Genomic DNA, 23829 nt, shown 5'->3' on the forward strand with positions numbered 1-23829 from the left:
AAGTGAGTGGGAGCACTACAACATTTCTGATAAGTATATGTGAATGACATATTGTTGATCAGAAATAGTGTAGAATTATTCTGCAAAGCATACATGAGTGTTTGAAAGGAGTTTTTCAAAGAAAGACCTCAGTGAAGCTGCTTACATATTAAGCATCAAGATCTATTGAGATAGATCAAGACGCTTGATAAGATTTTCAATGAGTACATACCTTGACAAGATTTTGAAATAGTTCAAAATGGAACAGTCAAAGAAAGAGTTCTTGCCTGTGCTGCAAGGTGTGAAATTGAGTAAGACTCAAAGCCCGACCACAACAAAAGATAGAAAGAGAATGAAAAGTCATTCCCTATGCCTCAGTCATAGGTTCTATAAAGTATTCTATGCTGTGAACCAGACCTATTGTATACCTTGCTCTGTGTTTGCCAAAGGAATACAATTTTGATCTAATAGTAGATCACTGGACAGCGGTCAAGAATATCCTTAGTGAGGACCAAGGAAATACTTCTCGATTATGGAGGTGATAAAAGAGCCCGTCGTAAAAAGTTACATCAGTGCAAGCTTTTACACCGATCCAGATGACTCTAAGTCTCAATCTGGATACATATTGAAAGTGGGAGCAAGTATCTAGAGTAGCTCCATGCAGAGCATTGTAGACATCGAATATTTGCAAAATACATACGGCTCTGAATGTGACAGACCCGTAGACTAAACTTCTCTCACGAGCAAAACATGATCATACCTTAGTACTCTTTGGGTGTTAATCACATAGCGATGTGAACTAGATTATTGACTCTAGTAAACTCTTTGGGTGTTGATCACATGACGATGTGAACTACGGGTGTTAATCATATACAGATATGAATATTGGTGTTAAATCACATGATGACGTGAACTAGATTATTGACTCTAGTGCAAGTGGGAGACTGAAGGAAATATGCCCTAGAGGCAATAATAAAGTTATTATTTATTTCCTCATATCATGATAAATGTTTATTATTCATGATAGAATTGTATTAACCGGAAACATGATACATGTGTGAATACATAGACAAACATATAGTCACTAGTATGCCTCTACTTGACTAGCTCATTAATCAAAGATGGTTATGTTTCCTAACCATAGACATGTGTTGTCATTTGATTAATGGGATCACATCATTAGGAGAATGATGTGATTGACATGACCCATTCCGTTAGCCTAGCACTTGATCGTTTAGTATATTGCTATTGCTTTCTTCATGACTTATACATGTTCCTGTAACTATGAGATTATGCGACTCCCGTTTAACGGAGGAACACTTTGGGTGCTACCAAACGTCACAACGTAACTGGGTTATTATAAAGGAGTACTACAGGTATCTCCAAAGGTACATGTTGGGTTGGCGTATTTCGAGATTAGGTTTTGTCACTCCGATTGTCGGACAGGTATCTCTGGGCCCTCTCGGTAATGCACATCACTATAAGCCTTGCAAGCAATGTAGCTAATGAGTTAGTTACGGAATGATGCATTATGTAACGAGTAAAAGAGACTTGCCGGTAACGAGATTGAACTAGGTATTAGATACCGACGATCGAATCTCGGGCAAGTAACATACCGATGACAAAGGGAACAACGTATGCTGTTATGCGGTTTGACCGATAAAGATCATCGTAGAATATGTAGGAGCCAATATGAGCATCCAGGTTCCGCTATTGGTTATTGACCAAGAATGGTTCTAGGTCACGTCTACATAGTTCTCGAACCCGTAGGGTCCGCACGCTTAACGTTACGATGACAGTTTTATTATGAGTTTATATATTTTCATGTACTGAAGGTTGTTCGGAGTCCCGGATGTGATCCAGGACATGACGAGGAGTCTCGAAATGGTCGATACATAAAGATTGATATATTGGAAGCCTATATTTGGATATCGGAAACGTTCCGGGAGAAACTGGGATTTTTCCGGAGTACCGGGGGGGGGGGGGTACCGGACCCCCCCCCCCGGGGGGTTATTGGGCCTAGATGGGCCATGAGGGAGAAGAGGAGGGCCAGCTAGGGCAGGCCGCGCGCCCCCTCTACCCCTAGTCCGAATAGGACAAGGAGGGGGGGCGGCGCCCCCCTTTCCTCTTTCCCCTCCCCCCTTTCCTTCTCCACCAAGGCAAGAAGGGGGAGTCCTACTCCCGGTGGGAGTAGGACTCCTCCAGGCGCACCCCTTGGGGGCCGGCCGCACCTCCCCCTCCCTCCTTTATATACGGGGCAGGGGGGCACCCTAGAACACACAAGTTGATCTACGTGATCGTTCCTTAGCCGTGTGCGGTGCCCCCCTCCACCATATTCCACCTCGGTCATATCGTCGCGAAGCTTAGGCGAAGCCCCGCGCCGGTAGAACATCATCATCGTCACCACGCCGTCGTGCTGAGGGAACTCATCCCCGACACTTTGCTGGATCGGAGTCCGGGGATCGTCATCGAGCTGAACGTGTGCTGAACTCGGAGGTGCCGTACATTCGGTACTTGGATCTGTTGGATCATGAAGACGTAGGACTACATCAACCGCGTTGTCATAACGCTTCCGCTTACGGTCTACGAGGGTACGTGGACATTACTCTCCCCTCTCGTTGCTATGCATCACCATGATCTTGCGTGTGCGTAGGAATTTTTTTGAAATTACTACGTTACCCAACAATTTGCTGCAGGCCAAATTTACGTGTTTATGCTTATATTTGTTGTTTGCATTCTATATGTGACAATGCAACAGTTCTTTGAGGCATCAATCCATGATAACTAGGCATACCAGTTTATGCTTAGATATAAAGAAACAAAATATATATTATGTCTTATTATGCGAAACCAAGTATATTTAATCCATGTTAAAATGATTATGCATTTATCATGTTGGAACTTCTTTGTCAAGCAGGCCTCCGCCAGCATTGAGAATTTGGGATGGCAGTGCTACACATTGATGTATGGATACTTTCTGGTCGCTTGCCCCGTTGAACATCATTGTTCCCTTTTTAAGGATCCATTCACCTAGTTCCTGTTTTTTATGGCTTTTGTTCTGTTTGTTTACAGATCAAGTCTGTCATTGCCTTTACCATGTTTCTTAAAGCCTTTGGTGGTCTCCTTTTCATCATTAGCAGCTCGTTCAGAGCGGTCGTATTGGTGTGTACTCTTCTTGTGCATGCACTATGTCTAGAATTATGTTATGTTAAAGGGGCATCTAGATGCATACTATTGTGGCTGCCATTAAATGCATGTCTTCTCAAACTATTTAAAAGGAAGTGTTGTTGCCGTGCCATTTAGATAGTTTCAAAAGATATGATGTGCTAGGCTGTTAATGTTTTAGTGTGTGCTTCTCACCTATTGTAAAAGGCCAATTCGGGCGTTGTTAGCTGCTTCAGTATTGGATCTTCATATATTTTGCTTTTGCAATATCCTGTTCTAACATCTGAAAATGGAATACTTTAACAATATAATATTCCTGACTTTCTGCAACTGATTTTTGCTGTAGTCCAAAACTATATGTTTGTGTTTATTGCCTTTTTCAGTGTGTTGACATTTGAAAGAGGAACAGTGCAACGTGTTGCACTCTTGCTTTTGTTAGAGCACTATATTTTATTGTTAACCATCCTATGGTCCAAACTCCTTTTTATTCTGCTCATATGATATTGCTCATCTTTTGTTTTCTGTCCGATGCCTCCTGTATTTAGAGTAGAAATATTCTTAACTGAGTGTTTCTTGAACATGGCCAGGGCAATGGATAAAATCTACTCTGGATAGTTGACGGAGGGAGTACATGCTAAGTTGACTTTTTTCCCGTGGATTTGCTTATCGTGAAGATGCTTGCAAGGACGCAGAGGGAGTGGATCATTTGGAGAGATAGGGTGCCACTATTTGGTGTTTATATGCATTTTGGTTTGCTTGTAACTGTGTTTGCACTAGCTAGGAGTAAGTGACTTGGCAAGAAGTGTAGGTGTTTTAATTGAAGGCATGAAAAGCCATGACAATATGTATGCTCTTACAGGATGTGCTCTAATGCCGCTGGTTTATTATAAATCTTGGATTAGTAATGATGTGTAATGTTGCTGGTTTATTGCAAACATGTGTTTCTTTTAGTTGGAATTGTATGCATAGAATGGAATTGGTGGATTTTATTTTTTTTAATTCCTAATTAGTTAGTAGTAGCGTGGGAAAACACCAGACGTGCTACTACTACTTCGTTAGTAGTAGCGTGGGTTTGCATCCAGGCTACTACTAACTTTTTAGTAGTAGCATGGGAAAAAACCTGATGCGCTACTACTATTTCATTACTAGTAGCATGGGTTGCACCTGCGCTACTACTAAAATGTTACTAGTAGCGTGGGTTTCACCCGCGCTACTACTAACTATTAGATGTAGCGCGATACTAGTAGCATGGGTACCCGTGCTGCTAGTAGCCATTTTACCCGCGCTGCTAGTAGCATTATTCCTAGTAATGGATATGTTTAGTAAAAGCTTTATTTTGGCTATAAGCATGAGGAGAATTCAACACGGATTGCAACAAGGAAATACAATCTATTAAAGAACAATTATCATAATAAATTCCTTGAAATCCAAAATAGTGGGTTCATTGCTATGTAAAGTTTTGACCTCTTCAATCCCGCTTTTACCAATTTTAGCATCAAGATCTAAAAACTTCAAATCATTGGGATGCCTTTTAACAAAAGTTAACTCATCTCTAGTCCCATCATTATCAAGATTCACATTGCAAAACAAAGATTTAATAGGAGACACATCAATCACTTTTAGAACTTCATCATTATTTTTTTCTAACCCTTCTGGTTTGGCAGCCATCTTATTAACTAAGGTGGCTCGCTTATCAGAAATTTGGGCAATTGATTTTTCAAGATGAGCAAACTGAGAATTCAAACCATAAAGTTCCTTGGACATGTCATCATGCTCTTTATTCATGTATTCCATAAAGCGTTTTTGTTCTGTAAGCTCATTTCTAAAGAAATTATTATGCTCAAATTGTAAAGCCATAAAGCTTCTAATATTGATTTCGATCTCTTCCAACCTTCTAAGGTGAAGATCGGTGTTTTTAGGCAAGGCCATAAGGGAAAACCAGCATACAAGAGACAAGCGAAAAAGAGGCGAACGGAAAAGAGAGGATGAATAAAACGACAAGGGTGAAGTGGGGGAGACGAAAACGAGAGGCAAATGGCAAATAATGTAATGCGAGGGAGATGAGTTTGTGATGGGTACTTGGTATGTCTTGAATTGAGCAAAGACCTCCACGGCAACGGCACCATAAATCCTTCTTGCTACCTCTTGAGCATGCGTTGGTTTTTCCCTTGAAGAGGAAAGGGTGATGCAGCAAAGTAGCGTCAGTACTTCCCTCAGTTTTTGAGAACCAAGGTATCAATCCAGTAGGAGGCTTCACGAAAGTCCCTCGTACCTACACAAACAAACAAGAACCTCACAACCAACGCGATAAAGGGGTTGTCAATCCCTTCACGGCCACTTGCGAAAGTGAGATCTGATAGAGATAATAAGATAAGATAAATATTTTTGGTATTTTTATGATATAGATTGAAAAGTAAAGATTGCAAAATAAAGTAGATCGGAAACTTACATGATGGAAAATAGACCCGGGGGCCATAGGTTTCACTAGTGGCTTCTCTTAAAATAACATAAGTATTACAGTGGGTGAACAAATTATTGTCGAGCAATTGATAGAAAAGTGCATAGTTATGAGAATATCTAGGCATGATCATGTATATAGGCATCACGTCCGCAACAAGTAGACAGACTCCTGCCTGCATCTACTATTATTACTCCACACATCGACCGCTATCCAGCATGCATCTAGAGTATTAAGTTCATAAGAACAGAGTAACGCATTAAGCAAGATGACATGATGTAGAGGGATAAACTCAAGCAATATGATATAAAACCCCATCTTTTTATCCTCGATGGCAATAATACAATATGTGCCTTGCTGCCTCTACTGTCACTGGGAAAGGACACCGCAAGATTGAACCCAGAGCTAAGCACTTCTCCCATTGCAAGAAAGATTAATCTAGTAGGCCAAACTGTCGGGGATATACCCCGCGGTATAAACCGCCGGATGTATGACCCGGCTAGAGTTTGGCGATTCACTGGCGACCTACTTGGACATGGCGGTTTACGATTCATTGGTAATCCGGCAGGCAGGTCAGAGGAGCGACAAGACCCAGTGACCCAACGGGCGGTTTATGGAAGGCCGGATCACGCTATGGTGGGCCGGTTTAAGAGGCAAGGAATATTTACCTTACAAAGAGTTAAGACCAGGACTTGTATCCAGTTTGTATTAGAGATAGACTAGTCCTAATCCTAATATGACTCCACATGTAACTCACCCCTTCAACATATATAAGGAGGGGCAGGGCTCCCCAAAGAGGGACAGACAATAATCAATAATCTTAGGGCTAGACACAAAGAGGAGAGCCGGTTTACGGCGAATCCCTCGTGATGATAATGAGACCTAGCCTCAAACAGCATGTAGGGTTTTTACCAGATGATGTTTCCCGGGGCCCGAAGCTGTCTAAATCCTTGTCTTGTGTGTTGATCCACCCTGCGTCTTTCATCCCACTCAACCCCTCTCAAGCTACCACATAGATGCGTTGGTCTCGCGACTAAGTCCTGACACGAGGACATCTGCCGTGACAAATCCACGACAGTTGGCGCCCACCGTGGGGCCTGCGCACGGTGGTGTTGAGTTCTTGGAGGGATTCTTCCTAGGGTTTCAAAAAGTTCGTGGTTGTCAGATGAAGCAGAGCCGGATTGTGTCTATGTGCATCGTAACATACCACCAAGCGAATCCGTCATGGCCGGATCACTTTCCGCTGCACCATCGTAAGAAGCCAAGGGTAGAAGGGATTCTATCAACTGCAGCACAGGTGATTTACCTACGGCGTTGCAAGTAATCGAGAAATTTTGGAGCCGATCGATCGGCTGGCTGCTGCCTTCGCGTCATATATGCAGCACTAGAGATTGATCCGAGACTACCTCTTAATCTGCCAAGTTTCCACTGCTACTCCGCGTCCACAAGTTCCAGGCTGTGGAAAATCAACCATCCATTGCTACCTTTTTTCCGATGTGAAGAATAGTTAAATCTGAAAAATCAACTAGTACTTGTACTAGTACGTGTTACAAGAGCGGCAGCCGAGTCAGAAGTCCAAGAATAGTACTGCTCCACGTCCACAAAATCCAAGACTAGTACTACTCCACGTCACAAGTTCAAGACTAGTACTACTTCTATTCGAGTGCTAATAGATCAGATTACTACCTCCATCCGAGGCAGAAGATTCCAAGAGCGGCCACCGGATCATCATCAGGACCGATGCAATCATGGACCAAGATTGCTGCGCCCGAAAAAAAAAGGGAAGGAAATCCACGACCCGAAGAGGGACGTGGGGCACGGACTCAGTTTGGCCTCGCTGGCTTAACGTAGGACCTGGAATCGGTTTCGCCTCGCTAGCCACCGCACCGGCCTCGTTTCCAGCTCTGCCGCATGCAGTCTTGAGTCGCCGCCTCCGTGGCTGGCTTCGCCTCGCCCTCGCGGAGTCCCTAGGCCCAGCTCGCATCCTCCGCGGTTGACCCGGTCCTTCAAGAGCTAGAAGTGGCCCGCGTCAGTACAGGTACCCTTGGTGTACGAGGTCAGTGGTCACCGGTGAACCGGCCAGAAGCCAGTAGCACCAGGATCGCGTGTGCATGTCTGTTGTACTACCATTACTACCTCAACCAAGGCGCACGTCTCATCCCCCAAGAAAAAAAGAAAAGAAAACCGTGAAGAAGCAATCAGAGTACTCAAAGTTACTGCCTACGGACGTAATCAGGTGCACTCGTCTCCGTTAAATTGCTCTACGTATTAAATTTGCATTATAGAAAACATATGTGGTCTGCTCGTGCTATTTTATGCTCGCAGATATATTCAGCTCAAGAGTTTTTGCTGGCGTTTTTTATTGCATCGTTTACAACGATCTTCCGAGTCGCCGCTTTGCTGGCCCTACAGCACTAAAACCACCGGCTGCTATCACCAGATCCGCTCGTTCGCGGGTTCTACTCCGCTACGCTGGAACCGTCGCGATTAAACCACTGGTGTCAGGGGAACGCCAGCTTCAAGTCCTGAGGGAATCAGTGCCGCTGCTACTGTTTCCTACAGTGGGGGCTAATTAAATCCAAAGAAACAAAGTGTTAATTGCAGACGAAGGCTGGTGCTGATTATTGTCTAATCCGGCCGCAGAGATCTAAGGAATAAACCAACATGACTAGTGTGGTACTCCGTATTGGGCTGATTTTCTTCAGAGATCAGTTTGCGTAAATTGGATGGAATACACATATGTGGAGACCAGCTACGCGCTAATGGCTACGCCCACATGCGTCCAAAAAATAAACCAGGTATTATTTTCCTTATACATTTTCTTAGTATACTTTAATTACTCTGAGCACAACTACTCTGCTCTATGGTATTTTTTATATGCAGGAGAATTATTCATTACAAAGTGGTATTATACTATGGAGATGGAGGCACGCCGACATCATTCGGCACAGGTGGTTGTTGTTATTCAACAAACTCCCACACCGGCTTACAACGTCGTGGCCGTCTCTCGCGACCGCACCGGCTTATAACGTCACAGACGACTCGCCCGTCCACTCTCGCGGCCGGTTCACGCGTTCGCCCTGGCTTACAACGCGGAGGATAACTTGCCCGTCCGCACCGGCTTACAACACCACGGCCGGTTCATCTGTCTATGCCGCCTCTGATGTTATGGTCGTCTTTACCGTCCGTCTCTCACGGCCTGGTCTACATCAACATACCAGGCCGCACATGTCTGCATGAGCAAGTCACAGCTTGGGTAGCCCGGTTTTCTTTCAAATTGGAGGCAAATTATCATATACTATCAACCGCCGTCTGCACTGGGTGGCTCAATGGGCAGGCGCACAAGTCACCGCCACTACAGTTTTGGTTAAATTCAAATAGCTAGTTGGAAGGAACTATTGGCCGAGTTGCTGACACGGCTCATACGGGATCATTTATAACCTGCCGCAGTCACCTCAACCTTCTGTGGATTCACATCATGCTATCAACACCAATGATATACAAGTTATGCCGGTTTATATGACGGTCAAATATGGAGAGTTTCAAGCCAACTCCTCGAGTCACCTTGAGACTCAGGGGCTACGATGACATGACTCAGCAAATCTTGCCAGTTTCAGCAAATTTAAGAACCCCAGGACGATGGAGGGAAAGATAACCCGGTCCTGGAGGCTACTGTTATTTGAAGGCCGTCAGAAAATTTCTGGCTTAGAAAGTATATGACGGTTACAAAATCCCGGCTCAATGAAGAAGTTCCGGGTCATCAGAAAAGATTCTGGTTTAAAATCCGGTTCAAGGGAAGTCAGTCTCACTGAAGCTCTCAAATATCCGATTTACGATCCGGTTCAAGGGAAATCTGTTCTCCCACAAAGCTCTGAAGCTCTCAAATCTGGTTTGAAAATGTCCGGTTCAAAAAGGAATTAACTTCTCGCAAGTTCGAGTTTAAAAGGCCATCAGAAAATTTCCGGCTGAAAACGAAGATTCCGGTTTGCAATCCGGTTTAAGGAAAATTTGTTTTCCCACAAAGCTTTGAAGCTCTCAATACCCGGTTCAAAATTCCGGTTCAAGAAGTATTTATCTCTTGCAAAAAGGTTAAAAATTACCAAAGAGGGCCTGCTGCCATGATGCGCGGTTCAAACATGGGTATCCTTCCTTATTGGCCTAACATATTATTGATCACATGGGGGCTTCTGCTTCATAAGGCGGGGTCTCTGTCTTTCTTATCATGCGAGGTTACACGGAGTGGTTATGTTTAAAGCGGCCTCCGGTTTACCCCTTGACATTTGTTTTTTATATATCACTGGGGGCCTTGGTCATGTCCGAACCAACGAACACCCTTTGATAGGCGACAGCCACCAGATCATTTGGGGACTTGGTCAAGTCTGAACCAGTCACGCCTCTTGGTCGGCCTAAGGCCACAAAATCACTTGGGGGCATGGTCGGGCCCGAACCATTGCCACGCCTCTTGATCTGGCATATATGCCACGAGTCATTTGGGGACCTGGCTGACTTGAATCATTGTCACTCCTATTGGGGGCCTTGATCCTGTCCGACCATGGTAATACCATCTGAACAGCTCAGTATAGCATATTTTTGCAAATGGTTTTTATCATTACTTTTGCTTCCATGTTGTTTTCATGGTTTGTTCGTTTCTTTGCTTTTGTTGGATTTCTCTTATGTCAACAAGCATATTTTTTCCGGTTCAACTATCAATTACAAAATGACGGAACACGGTCAAGTCTTAATCTGGAGGCCATCTGCCCGGTTTGATTTTCTGTTACCATCCTATTATGGAGTAAACCGGTGTTTATCAACCCGACTTGACTTTCAATTACAAGTTGTCAATACAGGATCAAGTTATAATCCAGAGACTATCAACCCGGTCTGGTTTGACTACGAGTCGCCAGTATTATATATGGTTAAACCGGTGTTTATCACAACCCGATACGGTTTATCATCAACCGGCACAGTATGAAAGGAGTTATCATTATTCAAGATTGGGGTTATCACTCTTACTACAAAAAATTGGTAAACCAATGATGTGATTCAATATCACAGGTATGATATATTTCATTGATTATTCTTAAGTGCAGCTTTGGTTATAAACCTGGGTTATATGTTGGGCATTATGACCCGTCCGGCGGTAAACCGCCAGGACACTTTAAACTTGTTGTATGCAGAGATAGGTTGAATAAAGCATGATGATAAATTATCCGGTGTTTATTAAACCGGCCTGGCTTTAAGACGATAAGTCGCCAGTATATGATGGGAAATTATCCGGAGTTTATTAAACCGGCCTGGCTTTGGACTATACGTCACCAGTATATATTTGGATTGCGACATTGGAATCATGCAATTATAAATGATTGGGTTATATTATTCAAATAGCCAAATTTGGATGAATTTTCATTATGATATTGGATGAATTTTTCCTACCGGATTATATTATCTTGAATAACCAACCTGGCTGGATTTTTATGGTTATTAGTAACCGGTATTATTGAGTTTTCAAAGTCGCTTTAGCGCAACAGTTATTATTTTATCAAAGGATATGATTTATTCTACAATGGAAGGAATAGTCCCGAGTCGCTGCAGGCTCACGACCCGGCACTTGGGGGCTACATTATTCAAATTGAGATTACATGCAAGTCTCATGTCGCTGCAAGCATGCACCATGACACTTGGGGGCTAATGCAAAGTAATTTTCTGCTCATATTATTGAAGACCCGACTCATCACATTATAATGAGTCGGCCCTTGGGGGCTACTAATTGCTCCTGTCAACAGTTGAAGGTACAAAGCTTTTTATTCATTATATTGAAGAGTCCACTGCTCAGTTGGTAAAGCACAAGGCTCTTAACCTTGTGGACGTGGATTCAAGTCCCATGATGGGGGTTACATCATATGATGTTATTTTCATTGAAGTATATATTAAAGTCCCAGCTCAATATTATCTTACTGAGCCGTCCCTTGGGGGCTACACATCATTGCTCAAATCTACATGATTATACCTACAAAGTCCCTGCTCATTATTGCATAATGACCCGGCTCTTGGGGGTTACACTGGTTGAAGTTTTTATGAGTATAAGGCAATTACAAGTCCCAGGTTGCTGCAAGCATGACAACCCGGCACTTGGGGGCTACATAGTATGGAGTATTCAGTTTTTACTAGTCACTGGGATGAACAACATGGATTTCTTCTTAAGTGGCAGTATTTATATTGAAGCAAGTCTTAAGCCATCACTTTGTTCTGTTCAAGACTTGGGGGCTACAGGTATTATATTATTATCAAAGAACTATTATCAAATTCTCTGTTTTGAGCAAACTGGATTAACCCAGCGTCACCAATCATTATGACCCTGTGTCTGTAACCCGGCGTCATCAATAATCATGAACCGGCATTAGCAACAATCATGAACCGGTGTTGGCAACAATCATGACCCGGAATTATCAGTTTTTATAACCAGACAATGGTGGTAATCATAAACCGGCAAGTTTTACATCTTCAAGCCGGCTGGATATCAGTTGAATATTTCAGAGACTAATATTTTTGTCAAGTCAAAGCATTGAAGGCCGATTCAAATGGATTCTTTATTTACAAATATCTTCTGCAAGCAAATTGATTATGAAGATGGTTATTAACTTGGAAGGAAGAAATGACAAGGATTTAAGGATGATCAAGTGCCGGCTTACAAGTATATTTAAACCGGAGCACAACCTGACAAATTTGTTCTTGTTGCAGATCAGTTTAACGTGGATGAATCCAAATTAAACTGGGGGCTAATGTTGGGGATATACCCCGCGGTATAAACCGCCGGATGTATGACCCGGCTAGAGTTTGGCGATTCACTGGCGACCTACTTGGACATGGCGGTTTACGATTCATTAGTAATCCGGCAGGCAGGTCAGAGGAGCGACAAGACCCAGTGACCCAACGGGCGGTTTATGGAAGGCCGGATCACGCTATGGTGGGCCGGTTTAAGAGGAAAGGAATATTTACCTTACAAAGAGTTAAGACCAGGACTTGTATCCGGTTTGTATTAGAGATAGACTAGTCCTAATCCTAATAGGACTCCACATGTAACTCGCCCCTTCAACATATATAAGGAGGGGCAGGGCTCCCCAAAGAGGGACAGACAATAATCAATAATCTTAGGGCTAGACACAAAGAGGAGAGCCAGTTTACGGCGAATCCCTCGTGATGATAATGAGACCTAGCCTCAAACAGCATGTAGGGTTTTTACCGGATGATGTTTCCCGGGGCCCGAAGCTGTCTAAATCCTCGTCTTGTGTGTTGATCCGCCCTGCGTCTCTCATCCCACTCAACCCCTCTCAAGCTACCACATAGATGCGTTGGCCTCGCGATTAAGTCCTGACACGAGGACATCTGCCGTGACAAATCCACGACACAAACCAAACTGATAATTCGAAGAGACTTGCAAAGATAACCAATCATACATAAAAGAATTTGGAGGAGATTCAAATATTTCTCATAGATAAACTTGATCATAAACCCACAATTCATCGGATCTCGACAAACACACCGCAAAAAGAGTTACATCGAATAGATCTCCAAAAAGATCGAGGAGAACTTTGTATTGACATTTAAAGATAGAGAAGAAGTCATCTAGCTAATAACTATGGACCCGAAGGTCTGTGATAAACTACTCACAACTCATGGGAGAGGCCTTGGCGATGATGTAGAAGCCCTCCGTGATCGATTCCCCCTCCGACGGAGTGCCGGAAAAGGCTCCAAGATGGGATCTCATGGGTACAGAAGGTTGAGACGGTGGAAATAGTGTTTCATGGTGCTCCTAGATGTTTTCGGGGTATGTAGATATATATAGGCGAAGGAAGTCGGTCAGGGGAGCCACAAGGGGCCCACGAGGCAGCCCCCCCCCCCCTCTAGGGCGCACCTTGCACCCTCGTGGCCGCCTCGGCCGCTTCTTGATGTCCACTACAAGTCTCCTGGATTGCATTTGTTTCAAAAAGATCGCTACCGAAGGTTTCATTCCATTTGGACTCCGTTTGATATTCCTTTTATTCGAAACACTGAAATAGACAAAAAAACAGCAATTTGGGCTGGGCCTCCGGTTAGTACATTAGTTCCAAAAATGATATAAAAGTGTATAGTAAAGCCCATAAACATCCAAAACGGGTAATATAATAGTATGAAACAATCAAAAATTATAGATACGTTGGAGACATATCAATCTCGCGGCCCAAAGGCAAACCACCACCGGCAACCATGTTGATGAAGAATGGAAAAAATGCAACCTCGCCAGAATCTCGCTAAGACGCCTGCCCCACGGTGTGCGCCAACTGTCGTGGGAGTGAGTCTGACAGTAGAAGTAGGGGGTACATAGGAGTGGAGGTCAGACCCTAGCTACGACAAGATTGTGAACACACGGGTTTACTAGTTCAGGCCCCTCACAGAGAAGGTAACATCCCTACGTCTCGGTGCCTCGGGAGGCTCTGTCGATTGGAATGTGTTGCAGTTACAGGGGGTGCGAACCCTTGTGCCAGAGGGTAGTGGTGGCTTATATAGAGTGTGTTAGCCCCTCAGATCCCTCAGTTACACGGGGTTCAATGAGAGTTAAGTCATGAATGTTACTGGTAACGCCCGCATTAATGACCTTAATGGCTATGGAGTGAATTCCTGATCGTTGCTATTCAGAGGTGACTCTAGGTCTTCTGTCTTCCGAGTGGATTATTGTCTTTCTAGTGAAATAACATGGTCGAGTGGAATTGGGATATCCAAGTGGGATCACTGTCGAGTGGATGGCACTTCTTGGGGATTTCAGTCGGTATCTTCAGAATAACTTTGTAGGCTTTGGCCTTTAGGACTATGTCCTTAGGTGAGGCATGTAGGACAAGCCTAGTACCCTATCCTAGGTATATGTCCTCGTCACCCGTCCATTCGACGTCCGGCACCGATGTTGTGGGCATCTCCGACGACGAAGATTAGCTAAGGTAGTACGTGGTATGTAGTGTTTTTTACATGCTTTGTATGGACTAAGGTTTGAAATATGAGAGATTCAGATGCAAATTAGCTAATATGAGGTGCAATCGGCCAGTGTCCGCGGACAAGGGACCAGATTTGTCTAAGTTTTGTCGTAGATGCTTTGACACAAACGAACCCCGCGCGCGCCCGCGGCGTGCCAACTGCGCCTGCGCCTGTCTCCGCGTACGCGCGCCTCGCACCCACCTCACGAGCGCCGCCGAATGCTTTCGTTCTCCGACGGCTTTGCGCCCTTGGATTTTCGCTTGCCCCCAGCGCGTGCATATGGCTTGGTTCCTTTCGACGGCATCGCGCTCGTGCGGTCGTGCGTCGTGCGTGCTCTGCCGGATCGAGGCCGCGGCTCCTTTGCTGGCCGCTTCGTGATTCGCGCGCAGGTTTCGCACATGGAACCCATCCACGTACGTAGCATCCTTTTAGTGCCCTGGCTATAGCCTGGTCGAAACGACAACCATGAATATTTCATGGATGGATGGCACTGAAACGTGCACGCGAGCAAGTGTGCGAGGGACAGAAACCAGACCGGATCACGGGGGAACGATTGTTTTCAAGCTGGTTCTAGCTTACTTTTTTTTGCGGGATTCTAGTTATCTCCTTCGATACATATTACTTGTCGCAACTTTAGTCCAATTTTATGAGGGAATAATTAACTTTTCTTTTCTCGGATAGGAACTCCCTCAAAGAAAGAAACGGTGCTCGGTTACAACTAGAAATCTGTGCTATTTTGTAGTATGAAAAAGACAGAGGATAAACTCATGTACGTTTCCGTTCATAGATGACTGCGACCTTTTCTCCTAGAAAGGAGGAAAGAAGGGGAACACTCCACTTTTTCCTCTAGTAAAAAAAGATAGACCAACCTTTTTTTTTTGAAAAAAAGGGGATGGACATTCGACCAAAGCACACCTCCTCCTTTCGGCTTTTCATGTTCCCATACGTAACAAGCACTACTACAGTGCGCATCCACAACTATATCCGATTCTCCCCGCGCATGCACAAAAATGGATCGGAGGCATGCATGCATATACGCATGGGCCCATGCACTACGCCACTAGCCCGACGTGTTGATTGAAGGCTTTCCCTGTATGTACATGTCCGGATGTGCTCGAGCTGGACGCCACAATATTCTACACCCAAACGAACGGCCTCTACGCTCGAATGATTTGGATCGAGCCGGAACTACACATCCCAGTTGCAACGACAACTCCACCGCGCGACCCCATCCTGCCCGACCCGTCCGTTTGGGGTAAAAGGAACAAACCGGCGGCCCAGCGCGCGGGAGCAAACGGACTTTTGTCCGTTTTGTGTCCGCTTCCGTCCATCCCCGGTCCAAGTTTACGTCGATTTTGGGGTGAAACGGACAGCGCGCGGACGGACGGGACGCGCGCACTTGTCCGCCTCCTGGCCTGCCTGTCGGTGACACAAAGCAACCCCCCCCCCCCCCCCGTTGGCCCTTGTGGCGCCATTTCCCCCTAAACCCTCCCACGTTCCGCCATTCCACTCCCTCCCCCGTCCATGGCCGACGCCCAGCCGAACTTCGGCGGCCTGGCCGTCGACCCGCCCGGAATGGCCAAGAAGAAGAAGGGCAAGGCGCCAAGAAAGCCGCGGTAGGAGTGCACGCCGGAGGAGATCGCCAAGTTGAACGCGGAATCGACGAAGAGAAGGAGCCGGAGGACGGTCGCCAAGGACAACATCGCCGCGGCCAAGTTCGCTGCCGACCGCGCTACGATTGAGGCTGCTTGGCGCAAGGCCGAGGTCGAGGAGAAAGAGGTCATCGTCAGCAAAGCGCACGCCCTCCTCATGATGGGAATTTGTCTTCCGGTCGGTTTCTCTGGAGCGGTCGTCGGTCCAGCGAGCACAGGCTCGTCGGTCGCCCGACCTTCGCACTGTCAGTCGCCGACGTCGCGGATCACGCCAATGTTGCCCGGGTTCCCCCCCGCCAAGGCACGACGGGCAAACCCGTTTCTCGGGGTTGCCGGATGTGACCGTGATCGCGCCGTCCACCCCGCGCCCGGCGGCCGTCATCGACCTCAACGTCACCCTGGGTCCAGCAGCGGCGGCCGGTCGTCCGTCAAGATGCAAAGAAAGCAAGCACGTCCGCCGTTTACGTGCACCATGCCGTCCCCCGCGTCGTAATCGACGGAATGCCAACACCAACTGCACCGGTCGACGACCCCTACTACGACCAGTTCATGAAGGAAGTGATCTACGAGGGTGGGCATGTCCCTGTCTACGACCCCGACGAGACCCAAAGTCAGGATGGCCGCGGCCAGTTCACTGCCGATGAAGAGGCCGACGAACGTGCTGACTACGACCATGGTGACTCGTGGCATGAGGACGATGACATCTATGTTGAAGGTGATGATGATGAAGAAGAAGGCAATGACATTGATATTGGTGGCGAGCGATTATTCATCGACGAGATCACCCAAAGAGCGGAAGCACAAAAGAGGAGGAAGATCATTCGCACGGGTTCATATACACAAGACGAGGACAAGTTGATTTATCAATGTTGGATGGAGATTAGCCAAGATCCGAGGACGGGCGCGCAACAAAAGGGCCTAGTTTTTTAGACGAGAGTCCACAAAACTTTCCATGAAAGGAAGATGTTTGAGCCCTACCAAATCACAAGCAACCGTGGCATCACCTCGATTCAAAAGAGGTGGTTGTTCATCCAACAAGAGTGCAACAAATATTGCACCGCATTTGAGAGCGCTGAAGCACGACCCGTGAGTGGTCTCGGCGTTGGGGACATGGTATGCTCTCCTCATCGTAGTCCTTTTCCTTGCTACGACCAAGTGACTTCGGCCTTGTGCATGTTTGCATGTCCAATTCTTGTTGATCTTGTGGTGTAGGCATTTCAATCTTTGGAAGCATTCAAGGCCCGGCACAACGACAAGCCACTCACTCTTTCGCATTGTTGGACGAACAATTGTCCTAAGTTCAAAAATCAATACCGTGAGCTACAAAGGAAGACATGCAAGAAGACGACCAAGTTCGCCGGAGGTGGAGATGGCAAGGCGTTAAAGAGGCCGAGGGGCAAGACCAACTCCAAGGTGGACGACATACGTGATGCTTCATCCATGGCCTTGCATGAGACGTTGCATGGCATGATGTCTCAAAAGGATGTGAGGGATGAGAAGAAGCGGCAAAGCAAGGACGAGCAAATGAAGCAATACCTACAGCTTCAAAGGAAGAAGCTTGAGTTGGAGGAGGCGGCCAAGAGATGGAAGATCGACATGGAGGAGGTGGCGCGGCAAAGGCAGCTCGACATCGAGGCCGAGAACGTCAAGGCCAGGCAGAGGCAGCTCGACATCGAGACCACCAATGCCGCAACCAAAGAGAAGGAGGTCGACCTTCCGATCATGAGCGTGGACTTGAGCAAGATGAGCGACAAGACGAGGAGCTGGTTCGGGGCCAGGCAGAAAGAGATGTTCGCCACCGACGGCCTGAACTAGGTCGTCCGATCGGCCGTGGCCGTTCTTTTTTGGAGGCTGGTATGGGTGCCGCCCGCTGGGTCGATGGCTGTGTGCCGGCGAGAACCTGATCCATTTTGAAGGTTGGCTGTGTTGCCGACCGCTGGCTGTGTTGCCGGCGAACAAAACTACTCTTTTTGGAGGCCGGCTGTATTGCTGGCCGCTGGCTGTGTTGCCGGCGAGGACATGTAGGCCGCTGGCTTTGTTGCCGGACGTGAACTAGGGCCGCTAGCGTGAACTAGACCGCCCGCTGGTATTTGAAACGTTGTTGTTTGGAAATGGGGACAGACAGGATGGGGTAAAAAGGATGCGGCCGCGCGCTGGGCGCATGGCCACCGCATCCCACGACAGGCCCGGACACGACCCATCGCCCTACCCAAACGGACAGAATCCGGACAAAACGGGCATCCGTTTAGGGTCGTGCGGTGGAGTTGGCCTGAAGTGAACCGATCCAACTAAATTTTAGTTTAATACTAGGCCCGAATTTAGGTGATCAGCTCGACGTATCTGATGCTCTCTACCTGTGCTCTACCAACTACTCACTCCGTTCGAAATTACTTGTCACAAAAATGAATAAAAATGAATGTACGTACAACTAAAATACATTTAGATACATTCATTTTTTAGACGAGTAATTATGAACGGAGGGAGTACGAGTCAACTGATACAGTGTATCCCTATGCGAACCCATCTTTGAGATGCATGCACTAGTCATGCATGATTGTCAATGTAGTTAACCTAATTTAGCATAACTTGCTGCTGCTTCAGCTGCCGCAACAACATCATCGGCCGGAACTGCTAAATGCAGTTAGCCTAATTAAGTAAGAGTGGTAGCAGTGGCAGAATAGAATACTACAAGAGGTGGCCTCGTTAACTAACTACTTCCTTCATTTCTAAATACTCCCTTCATCCGAAAATACTTATCATCAAAATGAATAAAAGGAAATGTATCTAGAACTAATATACATCTAGATACATCCCCTTTATTCATTTTGATGACAAATATTTCCGGACGAAGGGAGTATTTGTTTTTTTAGAGATTTCAAATGGACTACCACATACGGATGTATATAGACATATTTTTAGAGTATAGATTTACTCATTTTACTTCGTATGTAGTCATTTGTTGAAATATCTAAAAAGACAAATATTTAGGAATCGAAGGAAGTAGTTATAGTAGGTACAGTACTGACAATATGCTTGCGTATCAACGACAGTAATAGCATAACGGATAGGAGTTGCCATGTCATTTGATTAGTCACATAGGCTAGGCTTGAGTAGCAAGACGTTGTGCACGTACTATTCCGCCTTACCAGCGTGCTAGTAGTGGGAGTATTAAAATTCTGGAGGTTAAGGATTCGCTCCCTACATCTTTTATCAACAGTAGGTTTGCGTTGAGGATTCGTCGTGATGACGCAACCGATTAGCGAAGGCTGCATAGTGACTTATCCAATGATCAGTGAGCAGTCGAGCAACCTCTAATCTATTTATTATTAGTCATGGCAGTACAAAGAGGGAAAGTATGTGGTACAACGGTGCTTGTGGTGCTACTGGTGCACCGGATGCCCGTAGCGTGTTCACAAATGTTTGAAAAAAATTAGAAAAAAATATAGCCCATTCACACAACATTCATCTATGTTGCCGCGAAAATTCAACTTAAAATTTGAAATATTTCTCAAGGTACAAAAATCACAAAATCGACACTCGATAGTACATAACAGAAGTTGGGCTTTAAATTTGACCTGTTATCAGATTGATGCTGAAATTGTCATTTTTGTATCTCATCCAGTGTTTTGAATTTTGATTTGAAATTTTCCGACAACATAGACCAATGTTGTGTGAATGTGCTACATTTTTTTCAGATTTTTTGAAACAATTTTTAACACGCTACGACGTCCGGTGCACCGGTAGCACCACAAGCACCGGTGCACCAGATAATTTCCCGTACAAAGAACATCAGATGTAACACCGGTGGTCGACATAAAAGACACTGCAGCATGTGTATTTGTATTGTTTTATCATAGAGCGAGTTGGAAGCTCTCCAAATCAATATGTAAGAGAAAGAAAGTTAATATGCGATCACACTCACACACCAAGGGTGCAGGCATATGCAGTATGAGAACATGAACTGTGATTTAATATCAGCTGTTTAATCGGCAGCCGGCTGGTCGGTCTTTGTTGCGGTCGTGGTGCTGCAAAAGACACACATTGATCTGTTCCAACGAAGGAGCGTAGTAGAAGACTAAATGGCAGAAAATGAGAGTTGCTCTTCTTCTTCTAAAAAAAAGTAGTGTGGCGAAAGGATCCAGAAAAGTCAAAATGTCTGCAAAGTCTATTTGTATTTTAATCCACACACATGCGCCAATTACAGTCGTGTTGGAACACAACATTGACGATCTGCAGCCCAAGACCAACCAGTTGTCTCTCCGTTCTCCGCGAATTCTATGCTTAAAGATAGTACTAATACGAGGTCAAATGATAAGAAGAAAATTAAGGTGTTACTCTGCAATGTGCTATTTGGGTGAAATTTACATATGCACTGCGCCCAACACCAATATACCACTCTAATGAATGGACTGTGATACAGTTCTTACATGAAACAGGAGTATTATTTTGTTGGTAATTTGCTGTTTCAGAGGGAAACATGAAATGAGTAGCAGTCTTTTTTTTTTTGCGAGAGAGTAGTAGGTATTTGTTGAGCTAGTTGATTTTTATGGTAGAAATTTAAACTGACTGTGACAAGTTTCTTTTATGCATGTGTTCTTTTGTTAGTTATCAAACCTATTGGTCAACAAACTCAGCCCATCGAATGGTAACGATAATTTAGTGGTTAACATTTTCATTGCTTTGTAGTTTGTCAAATTAAACATAGCTCAAATTGTGTTTCTAAATAACGGAGTAGAGAAATGTTTAAGTCACCAGCTAATGATTACTAGAACAAGCATTGGTTTAGGGGAGAAACAAGAGAACTATTGAAAGTTCTACTCTCATCCTGAGCTCAAATGCACCCTGATGAACAGTAAAATCAGAAGAATAGGATTTTCTTTTGTGGTAAACTTTGACAAATGTTTTGTATGCTTAACACAGAACAAAATTACATTCGTGGAAGTCGTGAAGAAAAATCAGCACTCCAAAATGATTTTAAAACTATTATTTTTGGAGCATCGATTTTTTTACCACGACTTCCACAGATGTCATGTGGTGCTGAATTTTATAAGCATACAATACATTTGTCAAAGTTTACCACAAAAAAATTAGAATGTTTTGATGTTTTTTACTATTTTTTATTCTACTGTTCATCGGAGAGCATTTGAGCTCAGCAGCAGATACTCCACGTCCGAGAACTATCCCCAACATCCAGACTTGATATTATGGACACAATCTCCAATATTCAACTTTCATAATCATTTTTGTATGATTGTCCGTTATTTTGTACAAAATGGAGGTTCTTAGAAAAATTCATAAAAAATCTGATTATGTCACATTTCGTCTTACCAAATTGGATGAACATTTTACATATCGTTAGTTTGACTACTTTTTAGGGCGAGTATTGCTAGTACCTTACAGAGTGTCACCTTTTATATGCCACTTCAAATCCATGAGTTGGTTGTGATATTTATTACCTATTTTCTAATCTTTAATAAAGTCTCTTAATTATCCATCGAACGGGGTACTTCTTTAATTTCATTTTTTAGAAAAAAGTCCATTTTACTACCCTGAACAAAGTTCGTGGTTCACATAACCCCCTGATCTTTATTTCGGTTCTCTTTACCCCCTGAACAATTTCATACCGGACAAAATCAGTCCCTGGGTGGTTTGATTTGACTGATTGCTGACGTGGCAATGGTCAATGGGCGGTTTTGACCTGCGGGTGAGTCTCCCTCATCACGCTGGGTTGAGACAGAGGAGCTCCTCCCGAGCCTTCCCTCACAGCTGCCTCCCTCCCGAGCACCACGCCCGACCCCGCCGCCTCTGGATGACACCGGCGACTGCCGGAGTTCCAAGCTGCTTCCCTGACGCCCTGCTTCTCCTTTCTCCCTTCTCTTTCCTCTCCCTTCCCGCACATCTGAACTCACTGAGATCCACCCTGACCCCGGCGGCCATGGTCGTGCCGCCCGCCGCGCCCACCCCGCGCTCCCCTTGCCCGGACTCATCCGCGGTCGCCGACGCGTCCGCCGACGCCGCCCCGTCCCTGGGCTTCGATGACCCGGCCTCCCTCGCCGCCCTCCGCGGCCTCACTGACGCCGGCGTCGCCACCCGCCTGCTCCACGAGTGCGTCGCCTACCAGCGCGCCCTCGACGCGCTCCTCGCTAGCCTTCCCGACCTCGCCCGCGCGGCCGCCTCCCTGCTCCGCTCTGACTCGCCGCTCCTCTCGCTCGCTGCCTCCGACGCCACCGCGCTCAAGGAGTCATCCTCCTCCACCGCCGCGCTAGCCAAGGCACTCTCCTCCCGCATCCGCCACCTCGACGCGACGCACTCGCGTGCCGAATCCGCACTGGCCCGCACCGAGGTCGCGCTCGATGCCGCGCGCCGCGCCCTGGTGGCCAACAACCTCGCGGCCGCCGCCACCGCGGCCCACGAGTTCCTGGCCATCAACGCACAGTTCCCCACCGACGATGACCTCCGCCGCGACCTGCTCGATGTCAAGCACCGCCTCGAGGGCTAATTTCGTCATCGAGCATCCCCTGAGTCACTGCAAAGTGGGTCCCATTCCCTAATTAACCATGGGCTAATTTCCTGTTTCAGTTAAGTTAGTCCTCGTGGCCCCACCCGCAAGTCAAAACCACCATTGACCAGCGCCACATCAGCTGCATGTTGAGACAAACCACCCAAGGGGGTCTTTTGCCCGGTTTGGGATTGTTCAGGGGGTAAAGGGAACCGAAATAAAGATCAGGGGGTAATGTGAACCACCAACTTTGTTCAAGGTACTAAAATGGACTTTTTTCCATTTTTTATGCATGCGATGTTTCTCTGCTAGCAGATTTTCTTCTTCTTATTAGTACAAAGGTATAGTGTCTCCCCTCATAAGACTTCCACGTTATACTATTTCCAAAATCAATATGAAATTTGGTGATCTCAATAGGTGCGGTCATAAAAGGCGTGCAAAATCACATGCTTTCCACATCAACAATATTAAACTGAAGGTAAGAACACATGCAAGAAAATAAATCCATATGGTAAGTAGAGATTTTTTTTTCAATTGTGATATAGCCCAACTTTTTTCCCTGTAATGTGTAATTACTTATTTTTTGCAGTTCTGGACATTTGATGTTGAAATCCTTGTTTATAACCACTATGTGGGAGTATTTTCAGTTCATAAAAGTAGAAACTTTCCTCTTGGTCCCGTCCCAACACATCGTGTATCAAATTTATCTCGAGGTGGTTGGTCCCTAAGCTTTGAAAACACATGTGTTCTTTTATTAACCACCAACCTATCGGTCAACAGTCACTATTAGAAACTCAACCCATCGAATGGTAACAACAATTGAAATGGTTACATTTTCATTGCTTTGTAGCTTGTCAAAGTCAACATGGCTCCAATTATGTTTCTAAATAACATAGTAGAGAAATGTTCAAGTCACCAGCCAATCATTACCAGAACAAGTATTGGTTTTGGGGGCAAATAGGAGAACTATTCACAAGATCCAAAAGACCTGATATTTTAGATATGGACACAATCTCAAGTATTCAACTTTGATAATTATTTTTTATAACGGTTAGTAATTTTGTACAAAATGG

This window comes from Triticum aestivum, chromosome 4B, assembly GCF_018294505.1.
Source record: "Triticum aestivum cultivar Chinese Spring chromosome 4B, IWGSC CS RefSeq v2.1, whole genome shotgun sequence".
NCBI classification, from domain to species: Eukaryota; Viridiplantae; Streptophyta; class Magnoliopsida; order Poales; family Poaceae; genus Triticum; species Triticum aestivum.